Source organism: Stigmatopora argus, chromosome 19 (genome assembly GCF_051989625.1).
Source record: "Stigmatopora argus isolate UIUO_Sarg chromosome 19, RoL_Sarg_1.0, whole genome shotgun sequence".
Classification (NCBI taxonomy): Eukaryota; Metazoa; Chordata; class Actinopteri; order Syngnathiformes; family Syngnathidae; genus Stigmatopora; species Stigmatopora argus.
In genome coordinates this window covers 13,166,976-13,184,963 of record NC_135405.1, presented here as the reverse complement: position 1 = coordinate 13,184,963, position 17,988 = coordinate 13,166,976, and the positions used below count along the sequence as shown (strand labels likewise).

The 17,988-nt window shown below is 39.3% G+C and overlaps 1 protein-coding gene across 6 annotated transcripts in view; it reads right to left on the bottom strand.

The window, feature by feature from the left end:
• Positions 1-17,988, bottom strand: part of LOC144064294 (uncharacterized) — a 97,743-nt gene that overhangs the window by 13,762 nt on the left and 65,993 nt on the right. For all 6 annotated transcript variants that reach the window (XR_013296756.1, XR_013296758.1, XR_013296755.1 and 3 more), the window contains 3 exons: positions 16,857-17,141; positions 14,124-14,264; positions 8,823-9,028 (listed from right to left, as the gene is read on the bottom strand). The gene's annotated coding sequence lies outside the window, so the exon portion shown is untranslated. The remainder of the gene's footprint in view (positions 1-8,822; positions 9,029-14,123; positions 14,265-16,856; positions 17,142-17,988) is intronic.

The following is a 17,988-nucleotide window of genomic DNA, read 5'->3' as shown; positions in this document are numbered from 1 at the left end:
TAAGGCTTTTTTTCTTAAAAAACGACATAGTATAGTAAGGCTTTTTTTCTTAAAAAAACGACATAGTATAGTAAGGCTTTTTTTCCTTAAAAACAACATAGTATAGTAAGGCTTTTTTTCTTAAAAAACGACATAGTATAGTAAGGCTTTTTTTCTTAAAAAACGACATAGTATAGTAAGGCTTTTTTTCTTAAAAAAACGACATAGTATAGTAAGGCTTTTTTTCTTAAAAAACGACATAGTATAGTAAGGCTTTTTTTCTTAAAAAAACGACATAGTATAGTAAGGCTTTTTTTCCTTAAAAACGACATAGTATAGTAAGGCTTTTTTTCTTAAAAAACGACATAGTATAGTAAGGCTTTTTTCCCCTTAAAAACGACATAGTATAGTAAGGCTTTTTTTCTTAAAAAACGACATAGTATAGTAAGGCTTTTTTTCTTAAAAAAACGACATAGTATAGTAAGGCTTTTTTTCTTAAAAAACGACATAGTATAGTAAGGCTTTTTTTCTTAAAAAACGACATAGTATAGTAAGGCTTTTTTTCTTAAAAAACGACATAGTATAGTAAGGCTTTTTTTCTTAAAAAACGACATAGTATAGTAAGGCTTTTTTTCCTTAAAAACGACATAGTATAGTAAGGCTTTTTTCTTAAAAAACGACATAGTATAGTAAGGCTTTTTTTCTTAAAAAACGACATAGTATAGTAAGGCTTTTTTTCTTAAAAAACGACATAGTATAGTAAGGCTTTTTTTCTTAAAAAACGACATAGTATAGTAAGGCTTTTTTTCTTAAAAAAACGACATAGTATAGTAAGGCTTTTTTTCCTTAAAAACAACATAGTATAGTAAGGCTTTTTTTCTTAAAAAACGACATAGTATAGTAAGGCTTTTTTTCTTAAAAAACGACATAGTATAGTAAGGCTTTTTTTCTTAAAAAAACGACATAGTATAGTAAGGCTTTTTTTCCTTAAAAACGACATAGTATAGTAAGGCTTTTTTTCTTAAAAAACGACATAGTATAGTAAGGCTTTTTTTCTTAAAAAACGACATAGTATAGTAAGGCTTTTTTTCCTTAAAAACGACATAGTATAGTAAGGCTTTTTTCTTAAAAAACGACATAGTATAATAAGGCTTGTCTTCTTAAAAAACGACATAGTATAGTAAGGCTTTTTTTCTTAAAAAACGACATAGTATAGTAAGGCTTTTTTTCTTAAAAAACGACATAGTATAGTAAGGCTTTTTTTCTTAAAAAACGACATAGTATAGTAAGGCTTTTTTTCTTAAAAAAACGACATAGTATAGTAAGGCTTTTTTTCTTAAAAAACGACATAGTATAGTAAGGCTTTTTTCCCTTAAAAACGACATAGTATAGTAAGGCTTTTTTTCTTAAAAAACGACATAGTATAGTAAGGCTTTTTTTCTTAAAAAACGACATAGTATAGTAAGGCTTTTTTTCTTAAAAAACGACATAGTATAGTAAGGCTTTTTTTCTTAAAAAAACGACATAGTATAGTAAGGCTTTTTTTCCTTAAAAACGACATAGTATAGTAAGGCTTTTTTTCTTAAAAAACGACATAGTATAGTAAGGCTTTTTTTCTTAAAAAACGACATAGTATAGTAAGGCTTTTTTTCTTAAAAAAACGACATAGTATAGTAAGGCTTTTTTTCCTTAAAAACGACATAGTATAGTAAGGCTTTTTTTCTTAAAAAACGACATAGTATAGTAAGGCTTTTTTTCTTAAAAAACGCCATAGTATAGTAAGGCTTTTTTTCCTTAAAAACGACATAGTATAGTAAGGCTTTTTTTCTTAAAAAACGACATAGTATAGTAAGGCTTTTTTTCTTAAAAAACGACATAGTATAGTAAGGCTTTTTTTCTTAAAAAACGACATAGTATAGTAAGGCTTTTTTTCTTAAAAAACGACATAGTATAGTAAGGCTTTTTTTCTTAAAAAACGACATAGTATAGTAAGGCTTTTTTTCCTTAAAAAGGACATCGTATAGTAAGGCTTTTTTCTTAAAAAACGACATAGTATAATAAGGCTTGTCTTCTTAAAAAACGACATAGTATAGTAAGGCTTTTTTTCTTAAAAAACGACATAGTATAGTAAGGCTTTTTTTCTTAAAAAACGACATAGTATAGTAAGGCTTTTTTTCTTAAAAAAACGACATAGTATAGTAAGGCTTTTTTTCCTTAAAAACAACATAGTATAGTAAGGCTTTTTTTCTTAAAAAACGACATAGTATAGTAAGGCTTTTTTTCTTAAAAAACGACATAGTATAGTAAGGCTTTTTTTCTTAAAAAAACGACATAGTATAGTAAGGCTTTTTTTCCTTAAAAACGACATAGTATAGTAAGGCTTTTTTTCTTAAAAAACGACATAGTATAGTAAGGCTTTTTTTCTTAAAAAACGACATAGTATAGTAAGGCTTTTTTTCTTAAAAAAACGACATAGTATAGTAAGGCTTTTTTTCCTTAAAAACGACATAGTATAGTAAGGCTTTTTTTCTTAAAAAACGACATAGTATAGTAAGGCTTTTTTTCTTAAAAAACGACATAGTATAGTAAGGCTTTTTTTCTTAAAAAAACGACATAGTATAGTAAGGCTTTTTTTCCTTAAAAACGACATAGTATAGTAAGGCTTTTTTTCTTAAAAAACGACATAGTATAGTAAGGCTTTTTTTCTTAAAAAACGCCATAGTATAGTAAGGCTTTTTTTCCTTAAAAACGACATAGTATAGTAAGGCTTTTTTTCTTAAAAAACGACATAGTATAGTAAGGCTTTTTTTCTTAAAAAACGACATAGTATAGTAAGGCTTTTTTTCTTAAAAAACGACATAGTATAGTAAGGCTTTTTTTCTTAAAAAACGACATAGTATAGTAAGGCTTTTTTTCTTAAAAAACGACATAGTATAGTAAGGCTTTTTTTCCTTAAAAACGACATCGTATAGTAAGGCTTTTTTCTTAAAAAACGACATAGTATAATAAGGCTTGTCTTCTTAAAAAACGACATAGTATAGTAAGGCTTTTTTTCTTAAAAAACGACATAGTATAGTAAGGCTTTTTTTCTTAAAAAACGACATAGTATAGTAAGGCTTTTTTTCTTAAAAAAACGACATAGTATAGTAAGGCTTTTTTTCCTTAAAAACAACATAGTATAGTAAGGCTTTTTTTCTTAAAAAACGACATAGTATAGTAAGGCTTTTTTTCTTAAAAAACGACATAGTATAGTAAGGCTTTTTTTCTTAAAAAAACGACATAGTATAGTAAGGCTTTTTTTCCTTAAAAACGACATAGTATAGTAAGGCTTTTTTTCTTAAAAAACGACATAGTATAGTAAGGCTTTTTTTCTTAAAAAACGACATAGTATAGTAAGGCTTTTTTTCCTTAAAAACGACATAGTATAGTAAGGCTTTTTTCTTAAAAAAACGACATAGTATAATAAGGCTTGTCTTCTTAAAAAACGACATAGTATAGTAAGGCTTTTTTTCTTAAAAAACGACATAGTATAGTAAGGCTTTTTTTCTTAAAAAACGACATAGTATAGTAAGGCTTTTTTTCTTAAAAAACGACATAGTATAGTAAGGCTTTTTTCCCCTTAAAAACTACATCGTATAGTAAGGCTTTTTTTCTTAAAAAACGACATAGTATAGTAAGGCTTCTTTTCTTAAAAAACGACATAGTATAGTAAGGCTTTTTTCCCCTTAAAAACGACATAGTATAGTAAGGCTTTTTTTCCTTAAAAACAACATAGTATAGTAAGGCTTTTTTTCTTAAAAAAACGACATAGTATAGTAAGGCTTTTTTTCTTAAAAAACGACATAGTATAGTAAGGCTTCTTTTCTTAAAAAACGACATAGTATAGTAAGGCTTTTTTCCCCTTAAAAACGACATAGTATAGCAAGGCTTTTTTTCCCTTAAAAACGACATAGTATAGTAAGGCTTTTTTTCCTTAAAAACGACATAGTATAGTAAGGCTTTTTTTCTTAAAAAAACGACATAGTATAGTAAGGCTTTTTTTCTTAAAAAACGACATAGTATAGTAAGGCTTTTTTCCCCTTAAAAACGACATAGTATAGTAAGGCTTTTTTTCTTAAAAAACGACATAGTATAGTAAGGCTTTTTTTCCTTAAAAACGACATAGTATAATAAGGCTTTTTTCCCCTTAAAAACGACTTAGTATAGTAAGGCTTTTTTTCTTAAAAAAACGACATAGTATCAAAAGGCTTTTTTTCGTAATTCCCCATTTTTATGAAAAAAGCGTGACTATAAACGATTATTTTTATGAAAAAAAAGCCTATACTATACATGGTCAGATTGGATGCCTATCACTTTTCTTGACTTTAACCACTTAAAAGAGCACAAAAGCAACGTTTTCCTTTCCTTTTCTTTTTAAAAACGTGGCCTTTTGTGAGCAGGTGGTCCGAGTCCACCCCCCCACGCCCCCCAAATACAGGAAGTGTCTGCCTTGTCGGACGGATACGGCGAGCGCTCGCTCGTTTGCTCCTTTTTACTGTTTTCTTAAGTCTAATGAGGTCCTGCCACTCGCTCGTCTGGACACGGATGGACGGACGGAAGAAAAGTGGACATGTTGGACTTTTTTTTTTGGCCTCTTCCTTTTTGCGCAGACCGGAAGGCCGCGTCTGGCTTCCCAAATAGCCCGATGGGGGTCAAAGGGTGACAAAGGGGCGCTCAAAGTGGGGGATTCCCCACCAAACGTCGGCGAACGGCGTGGATACGACGCGACTTAAACATGATCATGACATGTTTATATTAGGGCTGGGCAATCGTCACTAAAATGTTAAATCAGAATTTTGCGATTAACCGCAACTAATCACCTCGCGAAACCCAAAAGCGACGAATCACCACGAGTCAGGTGGTGGTCTCGAAAAGGGACGTTTTTTGTGGTCGTCAACGGGCGCAAAAGATTGGAACGCCGTGACTGTCGATTGGACGCCGGCCCCTTGATTGGATCCGGTGGCCTTTTGTGGCGATTGATGAGAAAAAAAAAGCCGAGCCAAGATGGACGCAAAGCCAAAAAAGTGCCATTTCTCATTGGCCACCTGACGACATTTTATCCCCACGACGCCATTGTCCAATCAGTGGCCAGATATCTTTCAGCCATACAAATCAAAAAGTATGATTAGGATGGAACATTTAATATCACAATTAAGATCTAAAATGCCACATAAAAGCTGAAATAAGTAACGAGCAAGTCTCACTAAATACATCAAAAATCAACACTGTTGCTAGGTAGAAAAAGGTATTACGTCACTCCCAGAAACATAGGCCACGCCCTAATACAAATCAGTCAATCGGAGGGTTTAACGTTCAAAGAATATTGAAAGAAAATCCAATATGACATGGATTTGGTCAAGTTTAATCAGATCACGATGTAATCCACGCCGCTAACGGCCAGTGGCTAACGGAAAGTAAACTTCCGTCAACGTGGATCCGTCACCCCCTCCCCAAAAAATATCTCGTTCATGCAGGTTTGGCGGATCTCTTTGTTCTCCGCCTTTCCCCGCCAAAATCAAGCGTGTCAGATCCTTTTTTGGGGGGTAAAAAAGGACACGTTAGCGTCCCAGGACGCCGCGGCGTCCAGCTGTTGACAATAAGCTTGACCGCTTATGAGATTTAGCCAGTCAACAGATGCCCCAAATGTCTGTTAAACATATTCCAAACCTGATTAAAAGCGCCCAAATGGCCGCCACGGCTGAGAAGTTGACGCAGATCGCGCTTTAACCTCTTACCTTTACGCCCAACCCCGCCTCCCCTGGGGATTTACGCGGGAAGGGTGCGCGATAGTTGCGCGTGTTTGGGTGAAAGCGCCGATTACGGCAGATTACTTACACCCGCGTTTAAAAGGGAATTAAGCGGAGAACTGCTTAAAAAAAAACGGCAAAGATCCCTTGGAGAGATCTCTGGACCAGTCCATTTTTTTTTACTGGATCTGGGAAGTTTGGGTCCTGGAACGGGGAAGTTTTTCCTTGAAGCCCAAAGTCAAGCGAACCGGGAGATAACGGGCGCGAACCCGGCGCCCCCGAGCCCAAGGGAAGTTGGGAGCGAGCGATCTGCTTAGATGGACCGACTGGCAGGCCTGAGCAGGCTGGCGCCCAACCAGACGCCCCCTTTTCAAATCTGCTAGCGGAGCTAATCTCTAATCTGGAGATTTGCTCTATCTGCCCACCGTTGGTTCCTCTGGCCCGTTTGGACTTCTCGGCGTGGGCAAATGGAGCCATCGGCGGCGGCGGCAGCGGCGCAAAAAAAAAAAAAAAAGAAGCGTTTATCCCCAAAATGTGTTATTAAAGACGATCTAATGCCCTGGGCCGGTCCGCCGCGTTTTGCAGATGGTCGCATAATGCACAATCAGCTTGATTATAGGCTGGAATGTTGGACTCTCTCGTCGGCGGGGGGGACGGAGAGGGGGGGGGGGGGAATCCTCGCTATTGCGGCCAGCGAGCCTTTTGGCGGAAACTAGCCAGAAACAAAGCGATGGGAGAAGAACAACAACGACGACTCACCTACAGTTTATTTACAAAATAAACCTAAGTTACACCAGAAATGACTTTGACCAGATCAAGTTCACGACTGGACCAAGATACCACCTTAGTTTAGAAAATCTTCCGTCACAAAGCTCCTCCTCCACTGCAGGATTTTGTACCCAAAAATTCCAATATATCAATAAGGGCCGGCTCTAGAGGTGACTGTGTATAGTTCCCTTCAAAACGAGTGCTAAATTAGCCAAAGCAGCATCTCTGTTCATACCTGGAACTCAATAATAATTAGCATATGTGGACATCTGAACCTCTTGGCCAATCATGTTAAAGCCTGGCTGTTAGACCGAGAAAATTGCCATCACAACGTTGTCCTCGTTTACCTTCAAACCAACTCCAATCTTATATCAATATGTTCATTAATATATGTGCTGTCCCTTATGAAATAAACCAAACTCAAACTGAAATTTACCAAGAAACCTCTTAAACTAAGTCAAGTTCAAGACTGGAATGACATCCAAGTGAAACTAGAAACCACTTAGACACGAGTCAAAAACAAGACTGGGCTATCGGAAAAGCAAAACAAGTCTTGACCAAGATCAAGTCTGTCTCAAGACTTACCTGAAACCAAACAAAAACAAACACTTACTAATTAATTCAAGATTAAGACTGGACCAAGATTTACCAGAAACCACTTAGACCGAGTCCAGTTCAAGACTGGAACAAGACTTTCCTGAAACGGGAAACAGCTCAAAATGGACCAAAACAAAGCTGAATCAACTTAAACCAAGTCAAGGTCAAAACTGGATGGACATCGAACCCAAACAAGAAACCTCTTAAACTAAGTCAACATTGCCATACTTAGTATCTGAAAACCAAAATACAAGTACTTTTGCCCTCATCTTATCCCATAAACAACATTCTTAACGTGACGCCAAAATCCAGACATAAAAACTAAAACAATAGCCCGCCCTTGATTTCAGTTAAAGACGAAAAATATGCACTAACAATTAGTAAAAAACCACCCCAACGATTGCCACCCGAACGTTTACAACTTAAAAACAATGTTAGCGGTGGCCGTAAATGGGATTTATATATTTATTTAGCCTGGGGAACAAATTCCTCTTCCCCTTTTATTGAAAAGCGCAACAAAAGCCAGCTGAGAAGGAACAACACACACCTACGTTGTTGGGCTCAATAATTCATGTATGCTAATGCTAACCCGTATTAGTTATTCAAATGGCATCCTTTTAGTCAACAGCTCTGTTTACACACTCTCTCTCTCTCTTCTCTTTTTGATCGCCCACTCCAAAGGAAGCTGGCCAGATTTACATGACAGAGAACGGCGGCGCTTCACACGACCGCCGTCGCCGTCCCCCCTCCGGGCGCCCCTTATTTTATTTTGATTTTTTTTATACCTCCGGAACTTTTCCCTCGCCATCCGCAGCGTTCCCACCCTCGCCGGCTTTCTCGCTAGACGTGCGAAGGGCCCTTCAGCGCCACCTTTGTCGGTGGAAAAAAAAGACGGTGGCGCTCTATGTCTAGGGGGTCTATGGGGGGGCCGAAGGAGGGCCCCCCATTGATAGATTAAGGGCCAGGTTGGGTGTACTTGAGAAGGGCGCTACTGAGACTTGAGAGGCGGGTTTTGTCAAGGGACGACTCCAAGTGGGAGGGGCAAAGCTACAAATGAAAGTTTCTGAGGTGGAGTACGTTTTGGGGAAAAATGGATGTCGAGAAATATTCATATTATAGCATTAATCACGATTTATTTACGTTAAAATGTGTCATGATCTTGTTTGAGACGGCGATGGATGTCAAATTCAATTTTTGGGGGGACCGTGACCCCTCAATATTAACCGAAATAGTCGCTCACATGCTAATAATCACGATAGCATCCCATATACCGTAAACCCTCTAATAAAATGGCACCTCTAATTGAACGTCACTACGGGGGAAGAATTGAAAAATAGAACGGCGACCTCTAATTGAACGGCACTACGGGGGAAAGTTTGAAAAATGGAACGGCATGCCGTTGAAATAGAGGTATTACGGTAATTGTCATGATGCCACTGATGGCAAAGCAGGCCCACATTTTTTCGCCACATTGTAATAAATATTGCGATTAATCGACCATGTATAGTAAGGCTTTTTTCCTAAAAAAATACCATGTATAGTAAGGCTTTTTTCCTAAAAATCCGACCACGTATAGTAAGGCTTTTTAAAAAAAAACGACCATGCTAATCTCGCTATTATGCTCCTTGGCATTGCTAACGACCCAAATGCTAACATTTCGCTATCCAATCAATCCCCGGCGGTTTTTCTCACCTCCACAAAGTCGGGGCGGCCTTCTTCAATGGCGCCACTTCAATGCGGCGGCTCGGCAGGAGTCTTGCCGGGCGGCGGCGACGGCGCTCCAAAACACATTTGCGGGCTTTTTTTTTTTAATTTGGCCCCGAGCTGGAACCCGAGCTGGGCTCCTCAAGGTGATCCGCCTCGGGATCCTCTTTGAAATCTCACATCAATCCATCCATCTAAAACCCACAAAAAAGGAAATGAAGTTTAGGGGGGAAACAGTGAGATACACAAAATACAAATTGCCCTCTAACTTTACTCGTCATCGCAAGGTCAAAAGGAACGTGACAATAAAACAAAGTGGGACAGGCGCCGTCCCTCCGTCCGTTTTTGATTATGACAGCGCGGATAGCCTTTTGTGTGATAACCGTATCTGCCGTTAATAAAGTATACGAAGGGACAAAAAACAAAAAAAATCACGTGTAATTAAATTTAAAGTTTTTCAATGTCATTGACAATGACCGATGATGTCCAATCCTTTTTTACTGAGCGACCGTTCAAATTCCAAAATATTTTTTGTTGTCATTTTTTTTCAACTTTAGTTTGGAAACAAGTTAACATATTTAGAACCCCCATAAAAATGACAGAAAAGGCTTAATAATAATAAAATAAGATGCGAATTGGTCTCCCTTTCTCAGACGCCATGGCTCCGCCTACAAAAAAAAATGGCACAGAAAAGAACGTCACCGCCAAAATTAGCTGCAGATATATGCTAGCATGCTATCCGTAGCCACTTGATTAGATTAGATTATATTAGACTATATTAGACTATATTAGACTATATTAGACTATATTAGACTAGATTAGACTAGATTAGATACACAAAACACACAAGACATTGTAGAACTAGTAAAAAAAAATTAGCTGTACAGTCAACATGTGCTAGCTATCTTAGCGCTAAAAATGATCAACCATTCTGGTTGTGATGTCACAAGTTTTTGGGCCTAATAACAATGAAATGGTCCAAAAAAAAGTCAAATAACATCAAGGTTAGCATCTCACCGCACTTTCAAAACAAAAGCCCCCCAAAGTTCCCAAGCCTCTATTTACGCCAAAACAGTCTGCCAACAAAAAATATGTTCTTAGCACTCCAGATGCTTGAACTTTATCAAAATACCCCCTTTTTTTTTTCCCTACCGCGGCGAATAATAATAGATGAAAACAAAAAGCGGCTAAGGGGTGTAAAATGCTTCAGCTGAGTGTGATTACAGCTGCGGCCGTCATTAGGCAGCCTCTTTAGCGTAATTGATGGAGTGGCGAATCGTGTGGCGGACCCCCACTCGCTCTCGGACCGGGTGGGGTCCGTCCCCTCCTTTATTTTGGAACGCATCTGCATTTTCTCTGTTTTTGCGCCCGAGTAGCGTCATTAGGATTTCCACACCTCAAAAAAAAAAGAGCAAAACAAAGCGAGCAAATCCGCCGAGGTCGCGCGATGGGCGTCCGGGCGTCGCGCCGCCGCTCCGCCGGCGTTTACGCGCGACCCCTCGCCGAACGGCGCCTTTTCCCCGAGCCCGGCCCGTACTTTTTTTTTTTTCCCCGCGCATTAGGCGCTTACAAAAGACAGAGCACTAATGCATCATCTAATTGGCCGAGGCTCCTGCCTCTGCCTCTCCCCTCCATCACTCTATTAGCTCAGTAATTACCCATATGCCTCGGCGAGGCGGGCGTCCAGATAATGGCCGCCTCAAGGGCCCTTGAGCACGGCAGAGAGGGGTCGCAGTCTGTCGCCGTTCCCGTTGGATAGAAAAATAAAGAAAAATGGAAAAAAAGAAGAAAAAAAAAAAAGACAAAAGGAGTTGTCGGGCAAGTTTGGAGTTTTCGGGGGCGAATTGAGAGCGCGATTCATATCATGGGCTTAAAGAAACTTTTCTCAAGGGGGGAGGAGCTAAAGCCAGTCGGGGACCGGTCGGGGACCACTCGAGACGCCGCTGACCTGGCAATACGTGGAAATCTTTTGTCGGAGTCTGAGAATGGACTCACGCTAAACTACTTTTAGGACTATACAAATAAAAGTGAGATCACTTTGATACACTTAGATGTACTCAAATACTCCCTAAAAGTAACCTAAACACTTTTTTTAAATATACTGAAGTACTAAAGAGTATCTAAATACTTGTCTATGCACAAAAAATACTTTCAAATGTATTAATATACTCAGTTAAAGTCATGTAAATACTGTAATATATACAAAAATGCTCCCTAAATGTGAGCTACATACCCTGACATTTTCTGAAAATCTCCAATAAGATATTGAAATACTCCTTGGATGTATAAAAATACTCCCAAAAAGTGACTTAAATACACCTTATTTGAATTCAACAGTCCTCACCAATAAATACTCCAAAAATTATCCTTCGATACTCTTAGATGTACTCAAATACTCCCTAAAAGCAACCTAAACACTTTTTAAAAATATACTGAAATACTAAAAATGTATCTAAATACTTGTCTATGCACAAAAATACTTTCAAATGTGCTAATATACTTAGTTAAAGTTATGTAAAAACTGTTAAATGTACAAAAATGCTCCCTAAATGTGAGCTACATACCCTTACATTTTCTGAAAATCTCCCGTAAGATATTGAAATACTCCTAGATGTATAAAGATACTCCCAAAAAGTGACTTAAATACTCCTCAATTGAAATCAATAGTGCTCAACTTCAATAAATACTCAAAAAAAGTATCCTAAACACTTTTTTAAATATACTGAAATACTAAAAAGGTATGTAAATACTTATCTATGCACAAAACAAACTTTCAAATCTACTAATATATTCAGTTAAACTTATGTAAATACTGGTAAATGTATAAAAATGCTCTCTAAATGTGACTTACATTTTCTGAAAATCTCCCATAATATATTGAAATACTCCTAGGATGTATAAAAATACTCCCCAAAAAAGACTTAAATACTCCTCAGTTAAAAAAAAGTATACTAAGGACACTAAAGTGGGTTGAAATACTCTCTAAACTACTTTAAATCTACCTAAAACATTCCCTAAACATTACCCACACACTTTAAACCCTGAAACAGTACTTCCTAAAGACATCGCTAAATGCTACTTGATGCTAACATGCCAGAAAATACACTAAGTCCTAAAAGTTCTTTTATTCGTCCCGTTTGCTGTAAATAAAGAAGTTAAAGTCCCTAAGTAATGGAAGCTGGATTTCCAGATGCGTTTTAAGTCGCCCTAAACGGGTTTGGGATTCACCTAGTGGACCCAACCAGTATTTCGGCCTCCGATTGGTCGCTCGGTCGGGAATTACAAATTATAATAAAGATCTTTTTAAAGCAGAGCGAAGAGGGCGAGCGCTCCCCGCGGCGCCTGGGCCCGCTTTGGCTGGCCACGGCTTTGTCCAGATCCGCTATAATCCGTCCCTCTCGAACCCGGATCCGGCGCCATGCGCGTGCCGGCAGATTAACCCAAAGAGAGCAAATTGAGCGTCTCGCAAAGATGGCCGATTAAGTCCACGGAAGCCCTCTCAGGGCGCATATTAGCTCCACGTCGCTTTATTTATATATTTAGCTGATTTTAGGAGCAGATAATACTTGGCCAAATCTGCCTCGGGTGCTTTACGAGGGATGAGATGGTCGGGATGGGAGGGGAGGGGGCGGAGTCACAGTAATCCATATTATGGGACGCTGGCAAAAGCCGGGGAATTATTTAAGGAGGCCTTTGTCGCGTTCCTTTCGGGGGAGGGGGGGGGATGGAGCCGCGCTCGGGCGCCAGATTACGCCATTTCAATTAAGAGGCTAAAGATGGACGACGGGAGGGTCGGCGTGGCCATTTGTAAACGAGCGGCGGGGAAGATGGCGGCCCCAGTCCAATTAAACGGGAACGCCGTTCAAGTATTTCGGGACGCTTGTAATATTTCCTTCTGTTCTTTACGGCCCTTAAGAAAGGGCGCGCTCGGAAATGGGCGGGATTACGATCCGGGCGTCCTTTTAGTGGCTCGCCGCGTCTGTTTCAAGGCGAATTATTCTGTCGAGCTCGCTCATTTTTTTTTTCTTTGCAGAGAATTGGCGCGATTGGAGACTTTGTGGAAGTTTTTTTTTTTTTATTTGGGATTTTTTTATAAGCCTTCGCGGCACGATTCGGGCGGGAGGTCAAAAGGTCAAGCGGTTTTAAAATGGTTTCGCGACGTGGAATGGCAAGGAATGACGCTATATTATCTCGTATATCATAAACGGGCTGAATTTTTCAAGAATGCTAGTATGAGGGTATTTATAGACAACTTTTATTGAGTATTTTAGTCGATTTAATCGTATTCGGGGAGTGTTTTAGTACATGGAGTAGGATTTAGAGGCCTCTAGGAAGTATTATTTTAGAGTTAAAAGTATGGAGGTCATGTTTAGGGAATATTTATGGTTTTAATACGGAGTACAAATGTGTAACTTTATAATTCGACATTTCTAAAGTGTTGCCTGCACGTAGACAAATTCAAAAAGGAGGTCATGTGAGCGGTACAACCAGGAAGTGCATTCGTAGCAGTCTAGCAAAGTACGAGTAAGTGAGTTTTGTCACGTTTTATGCAAGAAACGGTTAATTTTTTTCTTGAAGTTCATTCGTAGACGTCAAAATAAATTTTGTTTAGCGTTTTAATGCTCGCTAATGCATTGTTTGTTAGCAAAATGTTCTTGCCACGCCCCCTTTTTGCTTTGAAACCGATATTTTCAGGGTGGTAACGGTATGGCGAACGCGGCGGGATCATTTTTAGGGAGCTGCCGACCTTCCCGGATCAGGGCCAGGTCCGCCGGGGCGTCGGATATCGCCTGGCTGGGCGTCCGACTGGGCGTGAAGAGCGTTAAAATCACTTCAGGTAAATGAGTGATTGCACTGAAGGACCGCTGAAGTACGGTTTAGCAGTCCTTCACTTGCTTCTGTTTGCCAAATGGAGGCGCCGAGTTGGCTGGATGAAGAGGTTGGAGGGGTAGCCCCGCCCCCAGGGGGGCGTCGCTAGCCATCCTTAACCTTACCAACGATTGTCATCTCGGAAAAAACGCTTTAATTTGCTCAGTTTTTCTCGTCTTGGTGGAAATGGTCAAAATGGTACTTTTTTTTAAACTTTGTTTTGTACAGTGACGACCCCAAAAAAAAACAATAGCCAATCACACGGAGCCCTCTTAAAGTGATACGAACGCCACAATTTGGACGCTCATTAGCATATTTTCCAGACTATAAGTCGCCGTTTTTTTGTCTCTGACCAACATTTTTTGGTTTAGGTTATATTTATCTGAAAATAGCGACGTGATAGGGTAGTGGTTCACTCACCTGACTCGCATTCAGGCACGCGTGGGATCAATTCTCGCTTTTTTGCGGCTTCGATTGCGAATGGTCATCTCTCTCAACGACCCACTGGCGACCAGTTTCAGCCTTTGGCTTGAAGACAGCTGAGATAGGCTCCGGCACCCCCTATGGAAAATGAATGGATGATTGAATGAGTCGTCAGCAAAACATTTTTTTAAACTTTTAAACAGATGCCTATATGTCACTTTAACATCTTGTTTTCTGATAAAACGCAAAATTGTCTGGGCAAAAACGCGACTTATAGTCCGAAAAATACGCCGCCGCGGGCTGCATTCTATACTCGAATTTTGAGAGTCGTCAAGCTTCTCCCCATCGTCGTCCATTAGCGTCTTCGGGGTCAGCGAAATAATACGATGCACTGCCTTTTAATTAAGAAATGATCTTCCGCATATCAAGACGAGGAACGGCGACCGCTCTTTTAGTCCCGCCCCCAATTACAGCCCGCAACAGGGTTTTTTTCTCCTCCGCCTTCGACCACAAACAAGACATTTGTGACCCATGAGCGAGCAATAAGGACGCAAATCAAGGCTGATTAGCGCCGTCCATCTTGGTCGATTCTTTAGCACGGATCTAATTGGCTCGGACCGCTAACCCACCCCGACCCCCCCTCCCTTCCCAAACGAAACATTATGAACTCCATTTTATTTCGTAGCAATTATTCTTGTCCTAGTTTCGCTCAAGGGAGAAAACGTGCGTGGGCGGAGCTAATTTTAATGCGAGAGGAAGACAAGGACCAAAAAAATAAATAAAAGAAATGCTGTTTAACTACTTATTTTTCCATTTTTAGTTATTATATTAGAGATTTACTCTTGCATAAAATCAGGACAATGAATCAGATTAATTTCATACTACTAATTAATTTTATTGTGTAGTTAGTTTGCAATTAAAAGTAAGATTACTCATTAAAAAAAATGTTTAAAAAAAAAAATACCAGTTTAGGACAAATTGCAATATTTTTGTTGTTGCTATGCGGGTTAGGTCATTTTTATTTTTTATTTTTTTGGCTTGGAATAGAAAAAAAGCATTTTGATTTAGCGATGAATTGCTAAATTGTCTATCAGTTTTTTTCCTTATTTAATGTCTCTAGTTAACTGATTTAAAACCATTTGACCACACAAAACGATATTTTTGTTGTTGCTATGCGGGTTAGGTCATTTTTATTTTTAATTTTTTTGGCTTGGAATAGAAAAAAAAGCATTTTGATTTAGCGATGAATCGCTAAATTGTCTATCAGTTTTTTTCCCTTATTTAATGTGTCTAGTTAACTGATTTAAACCCGTTTGACCACACAAAACGCTATTTTTCGTTGCTCGTGTGGCAGCTTAGTAAACAGTCTTTTCTGAAGATTCGGTTAAGACGCCGCCCCAAAAAATCCGGCTAAGCAGATCAGCGTCTTGGTGTGCGGTCGACGCTTGCAAATTTCGCCGGCGACGACAAGCCGCGTAAATGTTAGCCGCCGAGGGACGGTCGGACGAAATAAAAACTCCGTTTGCACTTTTTAGCACCCCCCGTTTGACTTCTTGGCTTGTTTTTTTTTGTTTACAGATTGATTAACGACGACGGCAGGGCGAGAAAAAAAAAAGGAACGGTCGATAATCTGTTTTCCCAAATGATTTTTAATCACCCTTTCAAATATTTGGGCGTCCTTTCGGATTTCGCATGGCCGCGCAAACAACGGGAGGAAGGGGGGAGTAAAGGGGGAGGTGAGGGGGGGAGAGAGGGGGGGGAAAAAAAAAAGAAAAAAGATCAACAAACAGGCAAAGCGCAGAGACAGAACAGTTTGAGGATGAACGTTGCTAATCCCGAGCTCGGCTAATGCAAATGCGTGTTTATCAAATGTGTCATCGACGGTAGTTAGAAAAACAAGGGGGTGCCGGCGCTGCGCTCTTTGTTCCGTGGCGGCGGAAGAGGGAGATTAAGACGGGCTTTTGGACGGATGGAAGGAGAGCCAAGACGGCAAACTTGAACTCATCTAAAGATCAAATAGGCACTGGTGTAGTGCATTGAGCCAAGATGGCGGCACGCACGGGTGCAGTGGCGGCTCTTTGCTTTCCAATTTGGTGATGTTATTTACTTTTAAATGGCTTATTTATGTTTTTACTGAACGTAGCACCACTATTTTTGTTAGACGCAGATGTTTTATAATGACAATAAAGGCTTTTGACTTTGAAAATTTGACCGTAAAGGTTTTTGGTCCTTGCTAAATCCAGTTTTGGGGATTCCAAATAACCCATTTTCAATGGACTAAGACTAAAGAACAGATTTTTTTTTCCGATTCTGCTGATAAAATTGAGTCTATTGTTGGTGTGGTGTATTAAAAAATTGGAAATTTGACCTTCATCAAGGTTCGTAAACATTTTTGGTCAGTTTTGGGGATTCCAAATAACCCATTTTCAATGTACAAAGACTAAAGAACAGATTTGTTTTTTTCCGATTCTGCTGATAAAATTGAGTCTATTGTTGGTGTGGTGTATTAAAAAATTGGAAATTTGACCTTCATCAAGGTTCGCAAACATTTTTGGTCAATTTTGGGGATTCCAAATAACCCATTTTCAATGGACTAAGACTAAAGAACAGATTTTTCTTCCCTATTGTTGGTGTCATTTGGCAATTGAACCTGGATCAAGGTCATGGCACATTTCCGGTCCTTTCTAAATCCAGTTTTGCCGATTCCAAAAGCAGATATCTCGCACTTGCCTCCTCTTTATCAGCTGGGGATGAGTCGCCGCGACCCGGGCCCGCCTCCGGGCGAGCCTCGGGGGCCTTTGGACCGGGCGCCGGCGTGGACGGACGGGGGCTGCCTCGACACCTGTGAACGTCGGCTTGGAAAACGCCGTCGGTCCGTCTCCGAATCCCGTTCCTTGCGTTGCGTAACGGCGCCGTTTTGCCAGCGCTCGGGTCCACCCACTTCATGGCTGGAGTGCACGCCATTGTTCCTCAAGTGGCGCTGGCCGCTCTCCAACGGGGACGTTGGCGCATCTCCTGAAACAATGCGGGCAATTAGGAAAAAAAAAAAAAGCTCCCGCGCTCACGGCCGCCATAAAGAAAATTAGCGGCGCACAAAGCCTGCTCGGGTTTTCCACAATTACACGAAGGTTTTCGGCGAACGCTTCGCTCTTTGTTTGCGCGGTCAAGGTAAGATTGGACGGACGCGAGTATTGGGACGAGGACGGACGCCATTGCTGCTCGTTGGTCCTACCGTTGCGTTTTAGATGAAAAAATACATCAGAATATATAGAGATTTTAATTGTTTTAAGATACATTTGTTATTGTATTTTGTAGTATCTGTTGAGAGTACAGTAAATGTGCTTCTTGCGACTTTATTGAAAGTATTTTAAATGAATCTGAATGCCTTTGTAAGACTTTATGACAGAATTTTGGCTTTAAAATGAGAATTATGAGTTCTAAGTCAAATTCAGAGATTAAATAAGAATTTTGGCTACATTTTTTTCCTTTAGTGGCACTAATTCTCACTTTTAAGTCACAATTCTGACTTGAATTTTAGAATTTTAAAGTAAAAATCTTTCATTTTTTGGCCCTCATTCTTACCCTTACCCTTTTTAACGCATGTATCTTGGCAGAGGACAAAGAATCTACCTCCACTTTTTTTTTTAGTTTTCAAAATGGCGCCGTTCAAGCACTATATGTGTGTATATATAACTATATATTTCAGCAACACGCTTATTTATTTATTAACTTATATGACCTATTTATTTCTGTCTAAAATGTCTTTTGCTGTGTCTGTATTCTCACCCTCTTGCTACTATGACAGTGAAAGTTCCCAAATACAGGATAAATAAAGTTATCTAATCTAATCTATGTTGACAAA